Here is a 25,750-nt window from a genome sequence, read left to right as displayed (position 1 = left end):
CTGGGCCACAGTGGTTCTTACTGCTGCTTAGCTCCCAAGAGACAAAGGAGAGATGGCAATTTGTCAGAGGCTTGTGGTACCCATGGGCACCACATTAAATAAAGCCAAGCAATGTGAAGAGGCTGCCACGGGTTAGCACTGGCTTCCTGCCCAAAAGTTTCATGTGCCACCACGGAGCCACAAACTGATGTGCAGTTGTGGGCCAGGGACCATGTGACATGCCCAGAACTGCAGAGTAACAGCATCAGAAAGGAGAAATGCCTCCCTCTTGGGCCACACTGACTGCAGAGGCAGATAGAGACCGTCCTGTAACTGGCATCCTCTGAGAGCCGGGCTATGAGCTGGTTTTCTTCCAGGCTTTGTCTCATTGGAACTGCACAAGGGCCAAACAGGGTAGGTGGGCTTATTCGTCAGGCCGGCCTGGCTGGCCAAGGTCACACAGCTAGTCAGATGGGATAGAGCCAGGACTAGGACCCCACGGCTCATGGTCCCATGCTCTTTCCCCTCAATCCTGCTACCTCCAACTTGCTGTCAACCATGTAACCAAAGCTACTGTTGCTCTGGATATAGAAATAATAACAGCAGTATCAACCCCTCCCACATGCAAGGCGCTTGACAATTTAAAGGATCCTTTTAGAATAATCATTTCACATGGACCTCACTGATCAGCACTTAGTGAGGGGAAGCACAGAACAGCAGTTACGAACACGGGCTTCGGACCAGTTTGAATCCTTTTCCACTGGCTTGGGGACCTTGGGCCAAGTTGCTTAACCTCTCTGAGAGCCAATTTGAGCATTTAAACTGAGGGTAACACCTTCCACACCTCAGAGGCATTTAGTGAGAATTAAACGAGAGACTGCACTAGGAGCTCACGCTGGCACCATGTTTGCAGTAGAGCAGCGATGGCTCCCATCAGTAAGCCTGTCTCGACCATTCAGATGAACACAGTGAGGTCCAGAGAAGATAAAAAAAACTAGCCCAAAGGACACTCGGGGTATAAGCAGCAGCAGGGTCCAGGCAGCCACCTATAATGTCTCAAGAGAATCTGAAAATTTCATAGGTGAGCGCCATACTGGGTGAGTGAAAGAGGGTTTTGCCTTGGACATCCCCGCCCTTTGAGGGTGACAGAGACAGGGCCCCTCCCACACACTGGCCCTCCATGTCCTTGCCCCCTCAGACTCTGCCGAGAAGGGAGGAGAGGAGGGGAAGGAGAAGGGAGAAGCAGCAGACCCTCCGGGCACCCCTCACAGTCTATGACTCTTTCTCTCATTTGACTTCCTTTAATTCTTTAAACACTATAAAACTTCATTGTCAGCTTTATTTAGAATACAGTAAAATTGGAAGCAACTTTAAATGTCCAAGTTAATGAGGATTTACCCATTCCAGTAATTACAAAAGTAGCACATACCTATCATGAATATTTTTGAGATAGATTTTATATATAAAGACATGGAAAGATGTCAAGACATCATTAAATGAAAAAGATGCAAGTTGTAAAACAATAATGCAATTTATGGTCCCATTCTGGTGTGTATGCTTATGTAGGCATAGGAAATATCCTGTTATTGGCTACTTCTAGAAAAAAGGATTTTGGTTGGGGAGCCAAGGACAGAATACACTTCTGAATTATTAGGATTTTTCACATATTTCTTTTGTAATTAAAACTAAGAAAAAATAAATATAGTATTTAAAAATATTTATTTTGGTCAGTCTTATTTACTTCCCATAGTACCTGCTCTAACTCCACTTGTGCCTGTAAGTATCATCTATCTATGGGCATACCTAATTTTACTCCACTTTAAGTGCTCATAATTGTAGTGATTTTTTTTTAATTTAACATTAATTGTATCAGAAATATGTCCACATTGTTATATCATCACAGCTAACATTTATGGGTGTTATACGATATGCTAGTTACCATACTAGGAGCTTTATATGCCTTAAATCATTTAGTCTTGATGATAATCCTAAAGGAGGTAGTACTTGGAATATCCATATTACAAATGGAGAAACTGAGGCTTAAAAAGATGAATTGGCCCAGCCGGTGTGGCTCAGTGGTTGAGTGTCAACCTATGAATCAGGAGGTCACAGTTCAATTCCCAGTTCCAGGCATATGCCTGGGTTATGGGCTCGATCCCCAGTGCGGGGTGTGCAGGAGGCAGCCGATCAATGATTCTCTCTGATCATTGATGTTGTCTCTCTCTTCCTCTCAATAAAAATATATTATTTTTTTAAAAAATGAATAAAAAAAAATAATTTTTTTAAAAAGATGAATTGTTTTGCCAACATCTCACCACTAGTAAGGACACAAACTAGACTTGAGCCCAGGTCTGTGTGCATCCTAAGTCCTTGCTGGGAACCTCTGCACCCTGCTCCCCTCTCGGATACTGAATGGTGAGTGAGAAGAATGTGGCAAGTAAGGATGAGGAGACTCGGGTCCTGGGTCTAACATTTCCATTACCTTGGACAAGTCACTTCCCACCTGCTTCATTCACTCAGACAATTCTTTCACCAAATCATGGAGCTTCATGCTGAGGATACAACAATGAGTAAAATATGATCCCTGCCCTCAGAGAGATTAGAGCCTAGCCTGGATCTCTTCCTGCACGGGAAGGATCTAACCCCTCTCCCACCTCTGTCACCTGTGAAATGAAATGAATAAAGGATGATGCAAAGGAGCTTCAGGGCACAGCTCCATATGCTGCAAGGTAAGTATTTCTGTGGCTGTTCACGGCTGCATATTATTTGATCCACTGGATGTTCCAAAACGTTCTCAATCATCTTCCTATTGTCAGGCACTTAGTCCCAATTTGCTTCTATTATAGAGGGAGCTCTGATGGGGATTCATCCAAAGAAAATTATTCAAAGGGGGGCGGGGGAAGGCAGATACACAAAGAAGATGCTGCAAAACCTCGGAATGACTGAAGGAAGACAAGTTCTTCATCTTAAACTCACGAGCCTCAAGCAGAAGTCATGGTACTGGTGGCCTCCCCTACCCCAAACCTCCCCTTCCCCCAAGCAGCTGAGCCGCACACCACCTGAGGGGACAGACATCTTGCTGTGGTTTCAACCTTCTTCCCACACCAGCCCTCCGAGACCACGGGGCTAGTTCTTTCCTGCAAAACCACAGTCCACACCCTCCTTGTGGTTCTTACAGTTGCCAAAGGGACCTTCCCAAGCACAGACCTGTCATGCCCCAATACATGCTTATGCAGACCAAACACCTGCAAAGATTCCCAAAGCCTCCAGGCTCCCTGTCAAGGGGAAACACCTCAGCCTGACATTTAAGAGAGGCGGAGGGCGGAGAGAAGTGATGTTTACTGAGCCCTGTACTAGGTCCTCTACAGAACCACCGCCAAACATGGGCTCGATGAGACAGGTGTGTTTATCCACATTTTACAGACGAGGAAACTGAGGCGCAGACCAACTAGGTGATGTGGCCGGGGCCACGTGGCGAGCACACAGCGGAGCTTTGACTAGATCTGCTGGATTCCAGAGCTTTGCCAAAAGACCCAAACACAAGCTGACTTTCTGAGTCACCTCCCAGCACCCCCAGCCCCCTGCACCATCTGCTCCACGCACACCAGACATCTGCTCTTCTTCAAAGGCATCCCAATTTCCTTCCCCTCTGACTTGGGAGAATGGATGCCCTCCCCGCAAACGATCAAAATTCCACTTGGTCTTTGGTGCCCAGAAGCCTTCTCTGATCACCAAAATAGAAATCCCTGCTTAGCATATGCCATAACTCACCCCTTCCCTTTCCTGTGTCCTGTCTGTGCCTCCCGATTAGACCATAAGGCCCTTCAGGAACATGGCTCTGACCCACACTGTCTGGATTTGGATCCTGGCTTCCCTGAGACCCAACTGTGTGACCTTGAGCCCCTGTCTTCCCCTTTCTAAGCCTCAGTTCCCTCAATCTGTAAAATGTGAAACGAAGAATTCCTATCTCACAGGGTTTTGTGAAGCTTGTATGAGTTACACAGGTAAGCCCTTCAACCAGTACCTGGCATGTAATAAGTGCTCAACAAATGCTGGCTGCTACTAGTCTTCCCAAGCCTCCCACTCACAAAGGACATGGTACCAGCCTGCTCACTCCCAAGCCATCCGCCCAGGCTCAGGTCCCCTCCCTACATGGCCTCCCCTACATAGTACTAGCTGATGCCCTGCATTTCCACCTTTCTGTTTCCCGGTCATTGGAGCCCGACCAAATGTGGCAGGGGGCGAGTGGCAGGGCCAGCAGGTCTTCCCTGACGGCCAATGGCAGCAGGAAATCCAGCACATCCCTACTTCTAGGAGATCCTCGCCAGGAAGCAAAGGCCAAGGCCCACCCCTCTCTCAGGCCTCCAGCTGGTACCTCTGTGCCCCTACCCGTCAGGACTCCCGGAGCACTCAGGCCACAGAACCACCCCTGACTCACAGACCCAACACACAGACCTCTGCACCTGGGCCAACCCGGGCACATCAGTCGTCTGGCTCTGCTGGACACCCACCTGGTATTCCAGATACAGCCCCAAGTGTGATATCACGGTAGAGAGAGGGGCTCTGGACTCATACGACCCCACCCTTTCCAGCTGTGTAACCTCAAGCAAGTGACACAACCTCTCTGAGCCTCAGTTTTCCACCTGTAAAAAGTGGGTAATAATAGCATCTACCTGACAAGGTTGCTGTGAGATGATGCAAAACACTCATTACACTGTATGGTGCACAGTAAATGCTCAATAAATGCCTTCACTCTGGTTTTATAGCCATTATTCCAGACACACATTGTCCCCTTTTAATAATGGGGACACACAAGCCCAGAGAGGCTCACGGCGATGTCCATGCTGAAGCTAACACAGACCCACTTCCCACCGGAGATCCCTCCCCTGCCCCCAGAGGCTCAGGCCCAGAACACCCCTGGGCACCCAGGGTCCTCTCAGCCCTGTACATTCCCAAGAGAGCCCGGTGCAGCCAGCTACCCATTGCCTCAGCCCTTGCCCATGATCTGTGAGGCAGCCTGGCCTCTCTTCCTCACATTTTGTGGGCAAGGGCTGGTCTTGGGAAGGTCAATGTAAGGCCCCACCCAAAGGCCCAGCCTGGGTATGTCCTGGGTATGGGACAGCCACATCAACAGGGAAGCAGGCATTTGGGCTGCAAGAACCCCAAACCAAGAGATAGAAGACCTGGTGCATCAGTGCTGGCTTTCCCACTCAGTTGCTATATGACCTTGGACAAGTCACTCTTCCTCTCGAGGCCTCATTCAACCTTGCAATACTTACCAAGTGGGGCCTACAGGACCAACACTGTTCTGTGGGAGCAAACCCCCATGAAGCTTACAGAGCTGGGCCCAGGGAACTGCCATGTGACCCAGGAAGGGTTTTAACAGGAAAAAATGCCCCTTGCACTGATCTCCTCCAGGACTGCCTTCAGGTGCCCCTCCAGGGACCGTACTCTGCACACCACAAATATTGCCCATGGGGTCACTGGGCAGCATGACCTCAGGCTGGCCAGCAGAAGCCAGCTCCATCCCTGTACGGAGCTGGCAGAGCCTCCTGGGCCACGGTGGCTCAGAGAGGAGGCTGGCACCGGCTGCCCCTGCCGCAGGCTCCATCTGGAGGAATGGGTGGACAGGCGGCACACAGCCTCTGTCCTCCACACCCTTGCCCAGGACAGGCGGCACTGAGTCTGCCAGGAGCTCCTGAGGGCACAATCACAGCCCCCAGCTTTCAACCTGGTCCAACTACAGCTGATTCTGGAAGACTCCCAATGGAGGTGGGGCGGGGGAGATGGAGCAGCAGGACCCCACATGGCCCCACAGAGGTCCTGACTCCAGCCCTCTTATATCCGCACCTTTGGGTGCAGAGGAGATGCTGTGCGGATCCAGAAGCGAAGTCAGGAACACAGGGTCGTGTTTCTCTCCCACCAATGCATCCTCAGAGCTCCAGGGTGAAAGCAAGGACCGTGGCCGGCAGCGGAGGGCGACTGCATCCTCAGAACTCCTTCCTAGTCCTTGTCTAGCCCCTCACGGTCCGCATGGATCACCCTGGGTCACAGCTCTGCCAGGCAGTGCCCTCAGCTTCCAGTAAGTACCCCAGTGGATGTAGTCATCCACCCCCATCGCCCCCACCCCCGGTCTATCCTCAAGACCCGAGACTCTTGAAGCCCTGGACATCCCCCAAGTGTGAAGGTGCCAGACACAACTGGGACCAGCAAGTCCTCTCCCTCTAATCAATGGGGCAACAGCTGCCAAAACAATACCAAGCCAGAACCGCAGAGGTTCTGGGGCTAAGGCCCACCCCCAAGCTTTGGGGGACTTGGAAGAGGGGTGGGATGGGGAGTGAGCCTGAAGTGGGGAAATGTCTGTACCCAGGGGGTAAGGGCAAGGGCAGGAGCTCCCTGGCATCCCAGCCTCCAGCCAAGCCCAGACAGTCATGCAGCATCGGAAGCGGCTGGAGAGAGCCCCAGAGCCCTCGACCTCCACAGAAGGGGCGGAAGTGGTCTTGAAAACAGAGTGGGGTGTAGGTGGGGGTGGCGGGTGGGGGCGCAGCAACCTCCTATCCCTACAGCTAGCACAAGCTCACCACCTCCCCGCCTCCCTCTCCAGGCCTTGGGGAGGCTGCAGAGCTGGGAGGCAGGGAGGAACAGCAAGGACCACCCCACACTGGCCAGGGGGCCAACAGCCTGAAAACTCAGCTCCTCTCAGTCTCGCCCCCAGTCCTCCCCCAACAGTGGAGTCTGGGCCTACAAGTGCCGAGCCACCCCCAACCCCCTTCTACCTGATCTCCCCCGAGCGCCTACCTGAGCCTGGGAGTCCCCATCTCGGGCAGGCTGGGTGCGGAGCGCCCTCTCGGCTCCCGCGGGTGGCAGGCCTTGGGGCGGGGCGGCGCGGGAGCCGCGGCGGGCTCTGCGGAGCAGCCTGTTCCGTGACACCCCCGCCCGCTGATGGATGCCGACTGCAGCAGCGGTGGCGGCGGCTCGGCGTGCGCCGGGGGCTGGGCACTGTGCCCACAGCCCCGGGCCTGGCGCCCAACGCGCGGCCACCCCCGCCCCCGCCCGGCCTCCGAGCCCAGCCCAGGAGCGCCGCTGCGCGCCTGCCTGCTCCCTCGGGCCGCCCTGCCCCGGCCTCCGCCTCCTCTCGCCGGTCTCCCTCTCCCTCTCCCTCTCCCTTTCTATCGCTCAGGCTCCCAGGCCACCTCCTCCCGCGGCTGCCAGAGCAGCAGTCGGACCACTGCGGGACCTTGCATCAGAAGCCAACGCTTGGGTCTCCGCTGTCCCCACCCCGGCCCAGGCCAGCCTCAGCCCTCCTAGCTGGGCCAAGCCCTCTTAGGGGCTCCGCGGGGAGAGAGGAAGGGGAGGGGAGGGGGAAGGCAGAGGGAGGAGGGAGGACCCCTGACTCAGAGGGGGTGACTCAGTCTCAGTGGGCCTCTCAGCCCACCTAGCCAGATACCCTCTCCTCCCAGGCAGCACAGCAGAGCCATCTCCCTGGGACTCAGGGCTCCTCCCCTATGAGGGAGGAGGTATGTGCAAACGTCTCCTGGGATCCTGTGTGTCTGAGTGTGTGTACGTGTACATTTGTCCATATGTGCTCCAGTGACAATGACCATAAGGGGGGACTGGGCCCAGGTACAGACGTGTGTGAGCTCATGCTGGGTGTGCACACAGGCTCCAGGCAGGTGGTAGGGGCCAAGGGGCCTGGGGCACCAAGGTCATGGCTCAAAACCAAGTGAAGCCCTGTTCCTCCCCTCCAGCAGCACTAACTCCCAGCCACTGCACCCCCACTTCAGCCAATCAACAGGCCCGGACCTCAAACAGCAGAGGACCCTGGGAGGCAGAGGGCCTGGGTTCCAGACCAGCTGGGCCACTGGCTGGAGCAATACCTTTGGGCAAGTTGCTCTCCTCAATTTGCAGACAATGAAAGAAAGGGTTGGACGTACCAATCCCTAGGAACCCCAGTTCACTGCAGGAAGGCCTGGAGAAGATGGTACGTAACCTACAGCATGATCTCCAAAAGTGTCTGCCTATGGTTCCACATTTGTAGCCACATGACCCCTACTCCCTAACCACCCCCACCCCCTGGCATATACATTTATTCTTTCAATTCTTCAAATAATTCCTGAGTACCTATTAGTGCCAGCTATAGTTCTAGGCACCACAGAATCCACCACCTGGAAACCACAGAAGTCCAGCGCTGGGGAAATGCGAGCTGAGCCTTCTGTCCTCCATGCTGCAGTTCCCTCAGTGTCACCCTCACCAGAATCCATCTCTACTCCCATGCTCCAGGGCAGGTAACTCCTCCCCTCACGCATCCCTCCCAAGGTGGTGCTCCATCATGGTGACATTCCACCCTAGGTCCTAGTGCCAACACTAAGGCCTCCACAAAACGAGGCTAAGCCCTCTCCTCAGCACCCCTCAGAGAACCCAAGATGGTAACTGTGTCCCTTCTCCCCACCCATGACCCAAGCCTTCTTTTCTCCAACTTAAACACAATGCACTCCTCCAGATGTTCCCAAGACACGGTTTCCGGTCCCCTCACTCTCCCTGCTGCCCACTAGGCTCAGGAGTGGGCAGAGCAGAAGGAAGCCAGCTCCTCCCCAGTCCCAGAGAACAAGCCCTCCCTCCGGACAGGAGACAGGAAGATGGCACAGTCAGCCTAGGGCCAATTCACAGAAACACCAGAGTCCTGCTGGGCGAACTTCCTCACAGATTTCCTCCTGTGCTTTGGACTTTTCACGCCCCAGACTCTCAAATTCAGTTCTTCCCAGGAACTCCCCCAGCCCTCAGGGGCGTGACCTTGGGCAAGCCACGCTGCCACTGCGGGTGCTCTATTCACTCTACATTTCAGTTCACTCCACATTTATTCATGTGAATGAGTGAAAGGATCAGAAAACTCACGAGTTACACCAGATGAATTTATTGTTTCATATGCACATTTGCTCGGAGATTCCTGACTGCCTGCCTTCAAGAATTTTTATTCCTCATTGACTCAGCTTCCTCTGCTTGCTGGCATTCCCAACTCTGGGCTCCTGTGGGCAGGACAGAGCTGCATGGCCAAAGCCCTTGGTTCCTCCTCCATCAACTCTCCTTCCTTGGACCCACCCCCTTCCCTTCCTTCCCCCAGCGGGAGCCCTCCCCCTCCTCCCCTGGGGCAGGGCCACTTTCCCACCCTCTTCAGCTGGATAGAGCCTCTCACTTTCCCAGACAAATCCAGGCTACATTCCAAAGACCAAGGCAGGACGTTCCCAGACATCATTCTGGATTAATACCCAAAGAGCCCATTTTACTTCAGGATAGAGGGACCACACAGAAAAATTAGGTTGCTTCTATTATCATTATTTCTGTTTCTTTATTATTACTATTTATTATTATTATTATTATTATTATTGACTAACATTTCTCTAGCACTTTCTAGTATGTAAGTAAAGTACGTTCATGGCAATCTTCACATCTTATGAGATCGATCACCCCTCATTTTATAAATGGGCAGGCTGAGGCCCAGAGTGGTGAGTGACTTGTCCAAGGTTACACCGCACTGAAACACGGGCTTTCTGGACCAGCTAATTTTCACTTAACCCTACAATAACTTTTTCTAGAGAAATCTGGTTGGGGAGAGGGAGGGAGCTGGGGGCACTCTCCGAAGAACACACGACCATATGAGCATCAGTTAAAATCATTACCCCGGTTACTTGGCTGCTTTCATTCCACAGGCAGGGAAACTGAGGCACGGAAACAGGACCCAACCCAGGGCCCTATCTCATGAAAGCCGCCATGGACAAATGCAAGAAGGAAGAGGAACCCTCACCTCTCCTAATGAAGAGGGTCTCTTTGGTTCTTTCAGTTCTGAATTCTGCTTCCAGCCCTGGCTCTATCATTTCTTTCTGTGTTACTTGGGCAGATTATTTGACCTCTCTGAGACTCAGTTTTCTCACCTATAAAATGGGAGAAATTCTTCCTGCTCTACTTCTGTCAGGAGGCTGCTGTGAAGGGGAGGTCAGCAAATGATGGCAGGATCCCTCATCCCTCTCTGGTCTGCCTAGAATGTAGGAGAAATTCTTGATGGTACAAAAGTGTCAGGATAGCCGAAACCGGTTTGGCTCAGTGGATAGAGCATCGGCCTGCGGACTGAGGGGTCCCGGGTTCGAGTCCGGTCAAGGGCATGTACCTTGGTTGCGGGCACATCCCCGGTAGGGGGTGTGCAAGAGGCAGCTGATCGATGTTTCTCTCTCATCGATGTTTCTAACTCTCTGTCCCTCTCTCTTCCTCTCTGTAAAAAATCAATAAAATATATTTTTTAAAAAAAAGTGTCAGGATAGAGGAAAGTCAGAAAAAAGATGCAAATGATTCAGTCCATTGGCTGGAAAGGCAAAGCACATAATGGGAGCCACAGCCCCCCAAGGCTACTCATGGAGCAGAGACTAAACCAAACATTTTATGCAATGCCTCTTCCACCACCACCACCCCTTTTATCTTTGGAATGAGAGACTTGCCAAGGTCACCCCATGTTGTCAGTGGCCTCTGCCATGGTCACCCCAAATAGTCAGTGAGTGGTCTTTGACTTCCAGTCACCAGGGGCCCCTTGATTCCTGGGTGGGCAGGGTGGGTGGCAAGCACTCCTAGCCCAAGGATTTAATCTTTCATTCAGCAAGTAGTGACGTTCACACTGAACACGGGCACTGAGGAAGGGGAGAGATTCTGGGTAGCGTCCACCCTTGAATTCACGATCAGTCCAGTTGGGGAGCATGGCCTGCAAACCAGAGGCTCCTGTAAGATGAAGCACCATCATTTCCTGAGTACTGACAGTCATTTGTTTAATCCTTACAACAATTCTCCAGCATCGGAATTATGGACTCCTTTCACAGGTGAAGTAGCAGAGGGTTTAACGACATCCCAAAGTTCACCCCGCCAATCAATGGCAGGCCATGTGTACCTGATGCCAAACCCTGAGCTCTTCCCCCTGACTCTAGAACAGTGCTGCCCATGATGGCAGCCACTGATAACAAGTGGTTACTGAGCACTTGAAATGTGGTGCTTGCAAACTGAGATAAGCTGTAAGTACAAATCACACTAGATTTTAAATATTTAATGAAAGAAATGGAATATAGCTCATTAATAATGTTTTTGTATTTTGGATGTATTGGATTACATACATCATTAGAATAATGTTATCTGTTTCTTTTTGCTTTTCTTCATGTGGCTACTAGAAATTTTTAAATTACATAAGTGGCTCGCATGTATAGGGCACATTATATTTCTTTTGATCACACAGGCTTAGACGCAGTATGTCCTCACCCAGCCCATGGGGCTCAGAAAAGGCTTTCTGGAGGAGGGGATGCCTAAACTGAGCTGGGACAAAGGCAGGATCTTGAGAAGAGGGTATTCCAGGGCAAGAGAGCTGCAGGGCACTCGGTTTTGGCCCCAGAGGGCTGTAAGGCCTGGGTGGGCTGAGCTGCAGCCCCAGGCAGCGGAGAGCTGGGCCAGCTCCGGAGGAAGGTCCCAGAGCCAAACTTTCCAGAGCAGCATGACCCATGAGCCTGGGAAGTTCTGCCAGGCAAGGCTATTCTCACTAATCCTTGACACTCTCTGGAAGGCCCTGCGGGCAGCTGTTCTGAAGGGAGCAGGCAGGGGGGACAGGTGTCACACCCCTCTGGTGGGGGCCTCTCCCTCCAGCTGCCCCTCCATCCTCTCCTTCAGTCTCCTCCAGGAAGCCTCCCAGAGAGCACTGCCATCCCCGGGGACGTGCCAACCCAGATCGTGGGAACCACGCACTCCTGTATGCAGTCATACTGTGCGTGGAATGATGACAAAGCCACACTTTTCCGTATCTACTATGGTGGTGTTGAAGCTCCTGAGTGCAACATTTACCTCGGGGGAGGGCACTAGAGGCAGGCATGGGGGAGGTTCATTAATAGCACAGGAGCTGTGTGGCCTTGGCCAAAGCATTAACCTCTCTGAGCCTCAGTTCCCACCTCTGTAGAATGGGGATAACATCAGCACCACATCTTAGAGCTCCTAGGAGGATGACATAACACCCACAAAGGGGTTAGCATGCGGTGCCCTCAGTCTCTCCAAAGCTTCCAGAGGTTTCATCCCCTCCCCTCCTGCCTTCACCCATGCTCCACCCATCCTGACCCGCTGGCCCCACAACTCATTTCCACTTCTGAATCTGGGTCTCAACTGTCATGAAGCTCTTTGGCTTCTCCAACAAGACTGCAGTCTCTCCAAGATGGGAGCCTTGCCTTTCCCTCTACCCCTCCCCCTCCTTTTTCTCTTCCTCCTCTCCCTCCCCTTCCTCTTCTGTACCCACAGCCAGCCACCCACACCCCACACTCCCATCCCCACATCCTGCACATGTCTGGACATCCCAGAGGCTCCTACAGCCCATTCCAGTGGCTTGAACATTGGGCCACCATCTTTGGCCAAGAACACTGTGGGTCTCCACTGAGCAACTTGAGGATCTGGTTCTGCTCTGCTTTCTCAAAGCAAGAACCTTCAGTGGCTCCCCATTCTCTGGTAAAGCAAGCCCAACACCTTGACCTGACTCTCCAGACCATTCACAGCCTGGTCTCACCTGACTCCTCAGCCACATCCTCAGGCTGTGTGGGGAACTCTGTTAAACTGGATGGTTCTGGGCCTCAAGGGTACAGCAAGGCTCTGTCTCTCTGTGTTTGCACATGTTCTTCCTCTGCCTGGGAGACCCTCTTTCCCTTTCCCATGGCCATTCTTCCAGCCATCCTCCAGGAAGTCCTTCCTGATGCCCTCCTCTTTGCAATGACCCCTCCCAACCAGAAAGTACGGCTTAGCCTCTCACCTCCTTCCTGCCCTCTGACCTCTAGCCCTACCCAGCGCAGTGCCCAGCTCAAAATATGTGCTCAGTGGATGCCCCCGGGACACATCTGCACTCCCAGAGCCAGAGGCCAAGGGGCAAGCTGGAGTCAGGGGTTCGTTCACCAGGGTGCCAGGACACTCGCAGGGCTGAGTTCTGCTGAATCTGACTCCACCTGGCTACACTCCACTCTGACTGCCACTGAGAAATCAGTCCTCTCCTTGGAGGTCTGGGAGCCATACTCCTGGGGCCTGAATACAAAAGATCTGGCCACATTCCCACTGGATACAGACATCCACCCATCCTCCCATCAGGTGACTGGAGTGTCAGCTGAGATTTGCATCATCACAGCATTACAGATTCCTTGCCGTCAGAAGAGACCTTAGAGAGTATCATACAAAGGCTGGGAGCAGTGAGAGGCAAAGAAGCAAAGCTCTGCTTGTATGCCTAGGGTCCCGTGTGCCGGAGAGGCTGCAGCGACACCATCAATCAACATCATCATCGCAGAGAGCGTTTGAGACCCCATGACGTGCTGGAGCTGTGCCCAGCAATTTGCATACATTTTCCGTTTTTAATTTCTTACTGCTCTGTCAGGCAGAGATTATACATTCCACCTTGATTTTACAGGAGAGGAAACTGAAGCTCAGAACAGTTAAGTCACTAGTCTAAGTTCACACTGCTAGTGGGTAGGGGCCAGGGGCAGGATTCAATCCCATTTGTGCCTGACTGCAAAGCCTGTTTCCACCATTAATCCTACATGTATTTGCTGTAACACAAACTTACTAGTGGCATGCTGGCTGTTTTAGTTCTTGCTGGTGGGGGGAGGAGGGGTAGTTATACAAATATATGTAAACTTATGGCCTGTGTACCTTTCTGCATCTATATTTTAACTTCAATAAGGTTTTATTTTTTTAAATGTTTTGTCCCAGAGATGAGTCTGTGCTAGAAGTTTTGGGGGTATGAAATATTCTTAGTATTAGTCTCAAGCCAGAAAGCTGTTTTTTTTTCTTTTCAATCATCTTTCCATGTCAAGAGAGACTGCTCTAAAAACTCATAAATCCCCAAGCCAGGGCAAACTTTCACCTGCTGTCTGTCCATTGCTCAGAGCACATACACATTCTTGGATTTGCATTCCCAGCCCAGGTGCCACTTAGCCAAAGCACCATTTCCAGAAGCCTGCACTGCTCTGCAGTCTTTGCAGCCCTCTCCTCGTCCACCCATCTGTGTGGACCAGACGGCTGGACCAGCTGCTGCATCACTGGTTAATCCCCAACTTCACAAGGTGGCCAGGCAGCAAAGTCTGGATGGTCCCATCTCCTCGCACCAGGCCAGGCTGGGCAGAGAAGCTGCCTGTGTGAGTAAACATAGCCTTTTGCTTGGGCAGCTAGTGCCGGACTCCCCTCGCCAGTTGGGCCCACTGTGGCTTTTATCTTCCTGCCCAAAATAACCATTGGCTTTAATGGTTCTCTGGGTGTGAATCAGGAGACTCTTGTGAGAGCCTGTGGCAGTTTGGGGGCAGGAAGGACATGTTATCCATCTCTGTTTCCCCAACACACCAGGACAAAGGCTTGTGGGATTTAGTGAGCTCCTCTGTGCACCTGGAAGGACCTGTGCTAGGGAACAAGGGCAGCTGGAAGATAGGCACACTCTCCGACAACTCACCGCTTAGGGAAAGAAATAAAACACTGACATCAGCCCAGCCGGCGTGGCTCAGTGGTTGAGTGTCAACCCATGAACCAGGAGATCTTGGTTGTGGGCTTGATCCCCAGTGTGGGTGAGCAGGAGGCAGCTGATCAAGGCTTCTCTCTCATCATTGATGTTTCTATCTCTCTCTCCCTCTCCCTTCCTTTCTGAAATTAATGAAAAAAATGTATTTTTTTTAAAAGCACTGCCACCAGCCAACTGCAATAGAAGGCAAAAGGTACTAAAGATTGTAAGAAAAGAATAAAGTGTTTTAGGAGTTCAGAGGAGAAAGAGGTTATAGGGGAGCGGGTGTCAAAGAAGGTTCCACACAGAGGTAGCAAAGGCAGGACTGAAGTACAGTTTAGATGGAGGAGCTAACAGAAAACAAGGGCTGGGAAGTGCAGGGGTGACTCAGGAAACACCTCAGCCTACAGCTGAGGCCGAGGCTGGAAAGGCACATGGGAGCCTCAAATGGCATACCAAGTGGTTTCCTGCACTGACAAGCAACGAGCTACATGTGACTAACGTTAAATTAATTAAAGTTGAGAAACGGTAATATTCATAGCCACGTGTGGTTAGTGGCCGTGCAGATAAAGAAACTTCCGTCGCTGCAGCCAGTTCTGCTGGACAGCACTAGTACCTATAGCAGAGAGTCCAGAAGACTGAGCAGAAGCGTGACATATCAGAGCTGGGCTTCAGGAAGATTAATTTGTCCCCAGTGAAGCGTAGGTGACAGGAGGGTGGCCGAGGCCTGGACCCAGGGGGAACATTGCAATAACACAAGAGAGATCAATGACCACTTCTCTTCCCTCTGCTCATCTCTTCCTATGAGTAAGCAGGAAAGCAGAAAGCAATGGCTCTCAAAGCGTGGTCCCTGAAATACAGCAGCATCACCCGGGAACTCCTTAGTGTACAAGTCCTCAGGCCCCACCCCAGACCTTCTGAATCAGAAACTGGGGAGTTCAGAGCAGCACCCTATGCTTTCGTCAGCCCTCTCATGATTCTGGGGCACACTCAAGTGTGAGATCCACCAGCACAGAGGTGAGGAGCCCATGCTGGTTCCAGAGTGACTGGAGTCGGCAGATCTGGCTTCATGTCCTGACTCAGCCGTCACTAGCTGTGCTTAATCTCATTGGGCCTCAGTTTCCTTATAACAACCTTATGTGGTTATATGATGAAAGGAAATAATACATTCACATTTCTTAGAAAAGTACCTGGCATATAGGAAGTGCTCAATGAATGTTGGTTATCATGTTTAATCCTCACGTGCCACTTCATCTAAACTCCCCTGAGTTGAATTCCTCCCACCAGCATCAACTTCTTACCATTAGCTGTGACTTCCTGCCTATCCATTAAATACTTTTCCAAAGACTCCCCCCACGCTTCCAGGGCACCATTTACCAGTACTTTTCTCCAGACTCAATGTCAGAAGGGGCAGGGGCACTTCCTGCCAGATGTGAGCATCAAGGTACAAGAGGTGGGTTTAACATGTGGAGCTAACGTGTCCTTTAAGGAGGCGAGTCAGGAGATGCCCCATGAGGCTTCCCCTACAAGACCTCCTGGGAATAGGAATGTCTGGAAGTGAGATCTCATTGGCCCGCTGCCATTGAAAGCCCCAAGTCTGTTCAGTCAGATCCAGGCCAGCCAAGAGGAGGGCATGGAAACAGTACCTGGGTCCTGCCTACTACAGGTAGCTGGATCCTGATTCAGGGGACCAGTCAGGGGAGGATGGTGTCAAGGAACCTGGATTTTTATCTTGACTATGAGATCTCAGGTAGCCATGTTTCTCTCTGGATTCAATTTCCTCACCTATAATGTGAGAGGTTGAACTAGTGTAGTTCTTAACCTTTTATGGGCCATCGTTTTTTTGTGTGCCTGTTTTTTGTGTGTTTTTTAAATACAATGAAAACTGCAGAGTTTCTCCCCAGAAAAATGCATGTGGGCGCACGCGCGCGCGCACACACACACACACACACACACACACTTATTATAATTTCAGGCATCATGAGATGTCATAAAGTCCATGCATTGATCACCCCCTGGTCCATGGACACTTGGTTGAGAATCCTTGGCTAGCCCTGGCCAGCTTGGTTCAGTGGACAGAGCAGTGGCCTGCAGAAAGGTCCCAGGTTCAATTCTGGTCCAAGGGCAATGCCCTGGTTGTGGGCTTGATCCCCAGTGTGGGGCGTGTAGGAGACAGCCGATCAATGATTTTGTCTCATCATTGATGTTTCTATCTCTCTCTTTCTCTCTCTCCCTCTCCCTTCCTCTCTAAAATCAATTAAAAACATATTTGGGGGGGAAAAAAAGAATCCTTGGCTAAATGGTTTCTAATCATTCATGATAAGAAGTCAGCTAGCCCTGGCTAGTGCGGCTCAGTTGGTTGGAACATAGTCCTGTGCACCAAAAGGTTACCTATGTTCCTTTCATACCACCCCCCCTCTCTCTCTCAAATAAATAAATAAATAAAAAGTCAGCTGTATTTGTATTGAATTTCAGGAAACCCTAAAGGTGAGATTTGAAATGGTTTTTTGTAGGATTCAATTGTTGATCAGCTAAATGCTATGCATTCCTCCCCGAGCCAGCCCCACCCTTGTCATATTGCTTCCATAGTTTCCTTCCTCTTTCTGTTCTCTCCCCGTTTAGCAGGGAGTGATCACATAGTCCTCAAAGACACCCCTGCCCCTATCAGCTGCCACTTCCCCAACAGACAGATCATCTCCAGCTGACAGAGGGGAGAAGAGGAGCCTGGCCTCTCTCATTCTCCCACCCCAAATCCCTGGCCACCCCTCACCCCCAACACACACACACACACACACACACACACACACACACAGCCTCTCCCACTTAGCCACAGCCAAAGAATTGTGCCTCCAGACACTTGGTGGCGCGGTCACTCGGAACAGAAGAGTTATTTTTAGAGGCTGAGTGACAGGATGGGTGAGAGCAGTTCCACCCTGTCAGAGCTACTGCTGCCACCAGCTCTGATGAATCACTATCCACTATGTGGATGTGGCTATTCCGGCTTCAAGAATGAACGTCTTGGATTGGTGACCATGCTGGTCACACCAGACTGAGCCTAGGATCACACCAGGGCAAGTCTGTGCTGCCTGAGCCAGTGCAGCCTACCCAGACCACCAGTCCAGCCCAGCTCAGCCTCTCCTGACCAATACAGGTCAGATCAGCGCAGCCCAGACAATCACATCCTGCACCAGGTAAGCCCCTCCACCAAGCTGCTCAGGGGTCTCTCTCTGCAAAAGTCCCTTTATAGTGACTACTGTTGCCTCTCGCACCTTCCCAGTCCATTAGAGCGAACCTCCCCCCGCCCCACCTCCAGTCTGGTAATCAAGGCAATGAGCACCCTTGGGCAGACTCGGACAGGTCAATGCAGCCATCTACTGGTTTCATCTTTCTGGAGGCTACTTTGGAAAATTGCATGATAAGTCTTAAAAGTGCGTGACCTTTTAACCCAAAAATTCCTCTTCTACGAATTTATCCTGCAGGAGCAATGGACATACACAAAGATACAGCTATAAGAACATTTGTATGTTGTATACAAGAGTCTTGTCTTGTATAGCAGAGCAAAGTGGAATTAATATGTCCAAAAATCATAGCTACATTATATAAATAGTGATACATATATGACATGATATACTAAGCAGCTAAAATATAATGTCATAGATCTGTATGTTTCTATGTACTAATGTTCATAACAATACAGAATGAAAAAAGCAGGTATAAAATAGTATGTAACATATGATCCAATTTCTATAAAATATGTATATACTAGAGGCCCAATGCACGAAGATTCGTGCAAGAATAGGCCTTCCTTCCCCTGGCTGCCAGCACCGGCTTCCCTCTGGCACAGCCGCCACCCACCGGGGGCATGCTCCAAGCCACACCACAGCTGCTCGGAGCATGCCCCCACCCCTGGTGGATGTCCACTGGGGCTGGGGGCAGCACACAGTCCTCTCCTGCCCATCTGTGCACACAGCTCCTTCTGAGCGGTCGTGATGCAGCCTCCTCCTGAGCCGGTCGTGATGCCCAGCTAATTTGCATATTACCTGTTTATATATATAGATATGAGCATACATAGAAAAAAATAAACTGGAAGGAAATATACCTCCCAAAATATTTCTAGTGGTTGTTTTATGATAGTGGAATTATTTCTTTTGTGCTTCTTTGGGTTTTGTTTCACTGCTTATTTTCTGGGGGGAGGGGGTGTGAACATCTATATATATAAAACCCTAATATGCAAATAGACCGAATGGCAGAACAACCAAACAACCAAACAGCCGAAAAACCAGTCACTATGATGTGCGCTGACCACCAGGGGGTGGGCGTCAGCAGCAGGCAGCAGAGCATGGAACATGGTGGACATCGGCCATGGCGGGATGGTGGAGCAGGTGAGTGGGGGCACCAGACCAAGGCGGGGCGCCGGTCACTGTCATTGGGGCAAGCCTCTGGTGGTTACTGAAAATTCTTTGCTCCCATGTGCCGCGATCCTGCCTGGCGCTCGCACCTGCTCTCCACCTCCCCCTGCTCCTGAGGGGCAATTGGGGCAGCAGCTGCCGCTCACACCCACTGATGGTGCTGGCCCCAATTGCTCTGCACTGTCAGCAGGTGCGAGTGGGGCCAGCACTGTCAGTGCGTGGGAGAAGTGGCGGTGGGAGCGAGTCTGCCAGCAGACAGGGGACTGGGGCCATGGCAGGAGGTGTGGGCGGGAGCACAGAGTATGGGCCAAGACCTACCCCTGTGCCCACCACAGCCTTGCGGCCCACAGTTCCTTTCAAGGTGCACGAATTCGTGCACTGGGCCCCTAGTATTTACATAAGAAAAGCAACAAGAAAGACTCATTACGTTCATCTCACAGCTTCTGGGCTGAACCATTCAAAGGTCTTCCTAGAGTCTCACTAGAATCCCCCCTACTCCCACTGCTTCTTTCAGCCACTACTTTTATCAAGTCTCCCTCTGCCTTTGAACTTTGCTGCCCTTCTCAGTTGTCCCTGGAGTTTCACTAATTGGAAGCCCCATCAGCCAATGCCCACAGTCCCCTGAAGGCAGGCCTCCAGAGCAGAAGTCCCCTCCTCCAGGGCTTACTATCCATGAATCTCATCCAGACTGAGAGTCCAATCCCCTCATTTACAATAAGGGAAATAATAATCCTATATAATAAAAGGCTAATATGCAAATCGACCAAATGGCGGAACGACTGGTCGCTATGATGCACACTGACCACCAGGGGGCAGATGCTCAATGCAGGAGCTGCCTCATGGTGGTCAGTGTGCTCCCACAGGGGGAGTGCCGCTCAGCCAGAAGCCAGGCTCATGGCTGGTGAGTGTAGCGGCGGTGGCGGGAGCCTCTCCTGCCTCCATAGCAGCGCTAAGGATGTCTGACTGACGGGGCAGCAGGCTAAGCTGTCAGTCGGACATCCCCAAAGGGCTCCCGGACTGTGAGAGGGCACAGCCCCAAGTGCATGAATTTCGTGCACTGGGCCTCTAGTTATTATCTATATATATAAAAACCTAAGTGACTGTTATGACCAAATGACTGGTCACTATGACGCACACTGACCACCAGGGGGCAGACACTCAACACAGGAGCTGCCCCCTCGTGGTCAGTGCACTCCCATAGCCAACCTCCCCCAGTCAGCAGACCTTGTGTGGTTTCTCCCCCCGGCCAGCAGGCCCCAATCAGGCTGGAACGGGGAACTGGGGGTGGGTGATGGCGGACGCGGCCCTTTCCCAGGGGGGCCGAGCACCGGCTCCCTCCTCGGGCCCGGCGGCCAACCTCCCCTGGCCAGCAGGCCCCAGTCGGCCCTGTTCCTCCCCCCAGCTGGCAGGCCCTGATCAGCCTGCCACATGCCTGCCACGGTGGCAGCGCAGCAGCGAGGGAAGTAGGAGTGGGGGAGACGGGGAACCACGTGGTGGGGGGGCACCGATGATGCCGGCATTGGCGTCCATTCCTTCTGTGCCCAGCCCGGCCTGGAGACCATCACCTCCTCTCCCGTCCCTATAGGGGCCTTCAGGCCCCGATTGGCCCAGCCCTGATTGCCGGACAGGCCTAGGGACCCCACCTATGCACGAATTTCGTGTACCAGGCCTCTAGTTATAATGATTAAGAGTAGTATCTTCAGATTCATACTTTGTCTTCCTTTCTCTAGAGCACTTTATATTTATACTAGAGGCCGGATGCATGAAATTTGTGCAAGAGTAGGCCCTTGCAGCCCTGGCTGCCTCGGCCCTCGCAGCCCCAGCTTCGTCTGTAAGGTCGTCAGGTCGTCATTCCGCTGTTCGGCCATTCAGTCTATTTGCATATTACGTTTTTATTATTATAGATTTCACTTAACCCTCACAATGGCTTGTGAGGAGGATATTATTTATCCATTGTACAGATGAGGAAACTGAGGCCCAGCAAGTATAGCAGCATGAAACTTGCCCAAAGGTCACACAGCGAGTCAGGATCAAATGCAGGTCTGACTTTGACATATCAGGAGTTAAATGGAAGAACTGAACAGGTTATCCTGATCCCTGGTTCGCAGGAGCCATATCTTACAGAGCCCCTCCTCCCAGCTGAGCTCACAGTTGCTATCAGGATCTCCTGCCCAGAACCCCACAGAAGCCTAGCTGGGGCACATGCTCTGCATCTGCACACCAGCCCATCATCATCTGACAACGGGTCCTTACTGCCTCTGGGGGTCTCCTAGCAACAAGACATCCTGCAGAGCCACTCTCTCCACCTCTGGACTCTTCCAGCTGAGGCGGGTCTCATGGAGGGAGAGGTCATCCAGCAGGCTCTTCTCATGCAGGTTATAGCACCCACGTGGGGTGGGGGAGTGGAGGAGGGGAAATGGACTCAGCCTGCACAGCCCCACTCAGGGCCTGTTCCCAGGCCCACATCTGGGGCACTGGCTTTGGCTGCACTGTCCTTCTCCTGAGCTTCTGACTACCTGTTGATCTACTGATTGGGACAAAAAAAGAAGCTGAATCCTAAGGGCTTGAATGCTAGTGAATTCCAATTTACTTATGCATTTTTGAAATACATGCAATCTTCCCACCAGAATATTAATATTAAAACAGCAGTAATAAAAGTACCAACAACAAAACAGCTATTTATGCAATACTCACCCCTTAGAAGCAGGAACTAGTATCCCCAGTTTACAGATGAGAAAACTGAGATGTAACTTGGCTGAAGACACCTAGCTAATGAATGGCAGCACAAAGGTTTCAACAAGCGTGTCTGACATCTAAGTATATGCTCTGACCACTGGGCCACACTGCATCTCTTAGAAATCACACCTGTGGATCCAGAAGCCATATGACAACAGAACGAGATTCTGTCAGCTGCTGGAAGAGAGGCAGCTATAAATCCAGAGAATTATGATTAGAAAGCAAATCACAGGCCTCCCTCTGTAGGTTTGCAATTCACAAAAACTTCCTAGCAGTCAGAGGACCTTTATACAAGTTGCTCAAAATTTCCAGAGAGGGTAAACATGGTTTCTGGAGAGAGTGAACACAACACAAGGCAGGAAGAGAATGACAATGTGAACATGAATTAGAGAGTGAGGCAACACAACAGAGGCAGAAAATTTGATAGACGGGTGAAGAAAGAGAGGCCAGGAGGAGGCAGGACACCATGATGGTCAAGACTTTGGCAGCAGGTCAGGGCTCTAATCCCTGCTCCACCGCTTCCTGGCTGAGAGACTTGGAGCAAATAACTTCAACTCTCTGAGCCTTTATTTTCTCAGCTGCAAACTGGCGATAATTCGACCTACAATATAGAGTGGCTGAAGGGACTGAATGAGTGAATATATGTCAAGTGCTTAACCCAATTTCTGGAACATAGTAAGCACACAATAAATAGTGGCTTAAAAAGTGCTAATCATATGACCCAACAGTCCCACTTCGGGGTGTACACCCAAAAGACTTGAAAAGCAGGGTCTTGAAGAGATTTTTGTGCACCCATGTTCAAAGCGTTATTCACAATAGCCAAGAGGTGGAAGCAATCCAAGTGTCCAATGATAAATGTATAAGTAAAATATGGTATAAACATACAATAGAATATTATTCAGCCTTAAAAAGAAAGGAAATTCTGACACAGGGTGCAGCATGGATGGACCTTGAGGACATTACACTAAATGAAATAAGCCAGTCACAAAATGACAAATGAGGACATTACACTAAATGAAATAAGCCAGTCACAAAATGACAAATACTGTATGATTCCACTTATATGAGGTACCTAGAGTAGCCAAATTCATAGAGACAGAAAGCAGAATGGTGGTTACCAGGGACCGGGAAAGAGGGGAATGGAGAGTTATTATTAATGGGTATAGAGTTTCAATTTTGCAAGACAAAAAAGTTATAAAAATAGATGTGGTGCTGGTTACACAACAATGTGAATATTCTGAACACTCCAAACTGTACACTTAAAAATCATTAGGATGGTAAGTTTTATGTTGTGTATGTGTGTGTTTTACCACAATAAAAATATTTTTAATTTTAAAAAGTATCAGACAGCCCTAACCGGTTAGGCTCAGTGGATAGAGTTCAGCCTGGGGACTCAAGGGTCCCAGGTTCGATTCCAGTCAAGGGCATGTACCTTGGTTGCGGGCACATCCCCAGTGGGGAGTGTGCAGGAGGCAGCTGATCGAGGTTTCTCTCTCATCGATGTTTCTAACTCTCTATTCCTCTCCCTTCCTCTCTGTAAAAAATCAATAAAAAATATATATTTTTTAAAAAGTATCAGACAGACAATTAAAAAAGAGAGTTAAAGACTAGAGAAATGGGGAAAAGTGAGACCATAGTAAGATGGAAATGGAGTGATCCAAAGGGGAGACACACACTTCACTTGCACACCCTTTCCAAGCCATCAGACACAATTCTGCCTCCACGGAGGGGCTGCTTTGATAATCACTGAAGCACAGGCCTGTGGGAGAATCTGGCCTCATTCCTCTTCCCCTTCCTGGAATCCTCAGGGAAACAGGGAAGGATCAAAGCCAAAAAGGTAGTGAAAGAAGAAATGGCAGATAGAAATGACAACTTCCAGGCAGGCCACAAAGCTGCATGTGAAAAGGTCCTGAGCTATGAAATATGTGTGAGGAACACTCCTCGGTGGCGGGAGCCTCGTGTATGCAGAAGGAAGTCAGAAGTGAGGAGGGGGGCAAATGGTGAAAGGCCTTTATTGACCTGCTACCACACACTGTCCCACATCACCATCCCAGCAATCCTTAAAATAATCCTAACGAGCAAGTATCAACACATCCATGTTATCGATAAAAAAAAATGAAAACTCAGATAAAGTAACTTGCCAGAGGAAACACAGATGGTAAGCAGAGAGTAGGGATTCAAAAACCAGCTGACTCCTAACCTCATGCTTATTCCTTCAGCCCATGAGGTTTCAGAACCTGAGGCCGCTCTGTGAGCTCTGGAACCAGAATCCCAAATCCCAGTCTACACCTCGCTAGCTGTGTGATCTGGAGGAAATTATCTAATCTTCCAAGTGTTGGATTCCTCTGCGATAAAGTGGGAATGATCATCATAGCACCTACCTCATGTGGGTTTAAGAGAATTAAATGTAATATTGCCAGGGAAGTGCACTGCATGTGGTAATGCCAGGGAACAAAATAGCTCTTATTACTCATTATGCTTAGGTCTGTAGGCACCCCCGAGAACCCCCCAACAGACCCCCACAGACAGACTTACAGCCACGGCTTGTCCCTGGCTGAGTCCAGTGCAGTCTTTGGAGCAAGGCAGATCCCAATCCCAGCCCCTGAGAGAGCTCACGTTGTGCAGTAATCTTGCAGGAGCAGTAGGAACATCCTGGAAATGACCTTTCCGCTCCCCATGCTCGACTCCACGGCCTGGGAAAGTGATGCTGCAGATGCTCAGTGGGACGCAGTCTAAGCAATCTCCGTTCTCACGAGGGTGAACTTAACAGAAACAACCATGGCTGCCAACTCAGCTACCCACTGCCTCCACCATGGGCTGGTCCCCCACTGCACAGCACCTTCTGGGACCAGGTGACCTACAATCAGAGCATCAGTACCAGGAAGGCCTTGGGAGACGGTCTAATCCCACCCCCCTCATACTGATGGGAACACTGAGGCCTGGAGACCTGCTGAAGGTCACACTGAGCCAGTGGCAAAGCTAGAATGCAACCCTGGGCCACTCAACTCCTTGGTCTACTGGAGTTTCCAATTTACTTTGCCATTCCTATTTGTTGTATAAAGTTCAAGTTTACATTTTCAAATTTCCAGGGGTTTAGTCATCCCTACAAAGCCTAACTCTGGGAAAGGCAAGAACTTTGGGCAGCAGCTAAGGGCATAGGTTTCAGACCTGGCTCTGCCACTTGCTGGTGGGCAGATTATTTTACCAGTCACTGCTGTTTCCTCTTCTGTACAACCTGCCTCCTAGAACCATGTGCATGTAGAATGAGAAAAATATAAAGGACCTGGTACAATGCTTACTATGGAGTAAGCCCTCAATAAATGATGTCTACTGTTAGTACTATTATCTTTAATGCTTTGATTGGAGTATGTTGCCAGCAGGTAGCAAAAAGTGACCTCAGAGCAAAAAGTGACCTCAGTCTCAAAGTTTTAGTTCTCTCACTTCCTATCATCAGATCATGGAAGTGTTAAAGCTGGAAAAGGTCCCATTTTACAGATGACAGCACTGAGACCCAGAGGGAAATGATTTGCTCCGGGAGCAAGTTAATGAGAGAGTTGAACTGGAACCCAGATCTCTTGACTTTTGCTGACAGCTCCATTAGTATGAGCTCTTACGCTCCAGGCAGCTATGTTTGCACATAAATTTGCGGGGGAGGGAGGATGATCTTTCAGACCGCAATACCAAATGTCGTTGGACTCAGCCAGAAGGAATTGGAGCAACCTTGCCGTCATGGCGGGACAAGGCCAGAGTGAGGTGGGCTCTGTGCTGGCAGACCAGGCCAACTGGGCCAGCAGCCAAAGTGGCGCCATAGGCACAGCTCGGGGCCCTCTCACCGGCTACATAATAAAGTAATTATGGAATTAGGGATAAAATTAGTCACTTGTGTAATTATTTTGCCAGGAACAAGAACAGAAGAGGCCTTTTAAAGAGTTGTTCCTTGGCCCCTCTCAAGAGTATTGCTGCAGAGACGCAGATGAGTGAACACACACACAAACACACATACACGCTGCGGTGATGGCGGTGGATGGGCAGGGCTGCTTGGTTTCCTGTAGCAGTGCCTCACCTACCAGTCCTAGCGCTGAAGGCCGGGGGCTACATT

The 25,750-nt window shown here is 50.7% G+C and overlaps 1 protein-coding gene across 3 annotated transcripts in view; it reads right to left on the bottom strand.

Annotated features, from left to right (window-relative positions):
• EPB41L1 (erythrocyte membrane protein band 4.1 like 1) overlaps nt 1-25,750 on the bottom strand; it is a 101,231-nt gene that overhangs the window by 60,459 nt on the left and 15,022 nt on the right. The window contains exon 1 of one of the 3 annotated variants that reach the window (XM_054724387.1): nt 24,187-24,267. The exons of the other annotated variants lie outside the window; for them this stretch is intronic. The gene's annotated coding sequence lies outside the window, so the exon portion shown is untranslated. Of the gene's footprint in view, nt 1-24,186; nt 24,268-25,750 lie in introns of those variants that run through there. 3 annotated transcript variants of the gene reach the window in all.

Source organism: Eptesicus fuscus, chromosome 12 (genome assembly GCF_027574615.1).
Source record: "Eptesicus fuscus isolate TK198812 chromosome 12, DD_ASM_mEF_20220401, whole genome shotgun sequence".
Lineage (NCBI taxonomy): Eukaryota > Metazoa > Chordata > Mammalia > Chiroptera > Vespertilionidae > Eptesicus > Eptesicus fuscus.
This window is presented reverse-complemented; position numbering and strand designations above follow the sequence as displayed.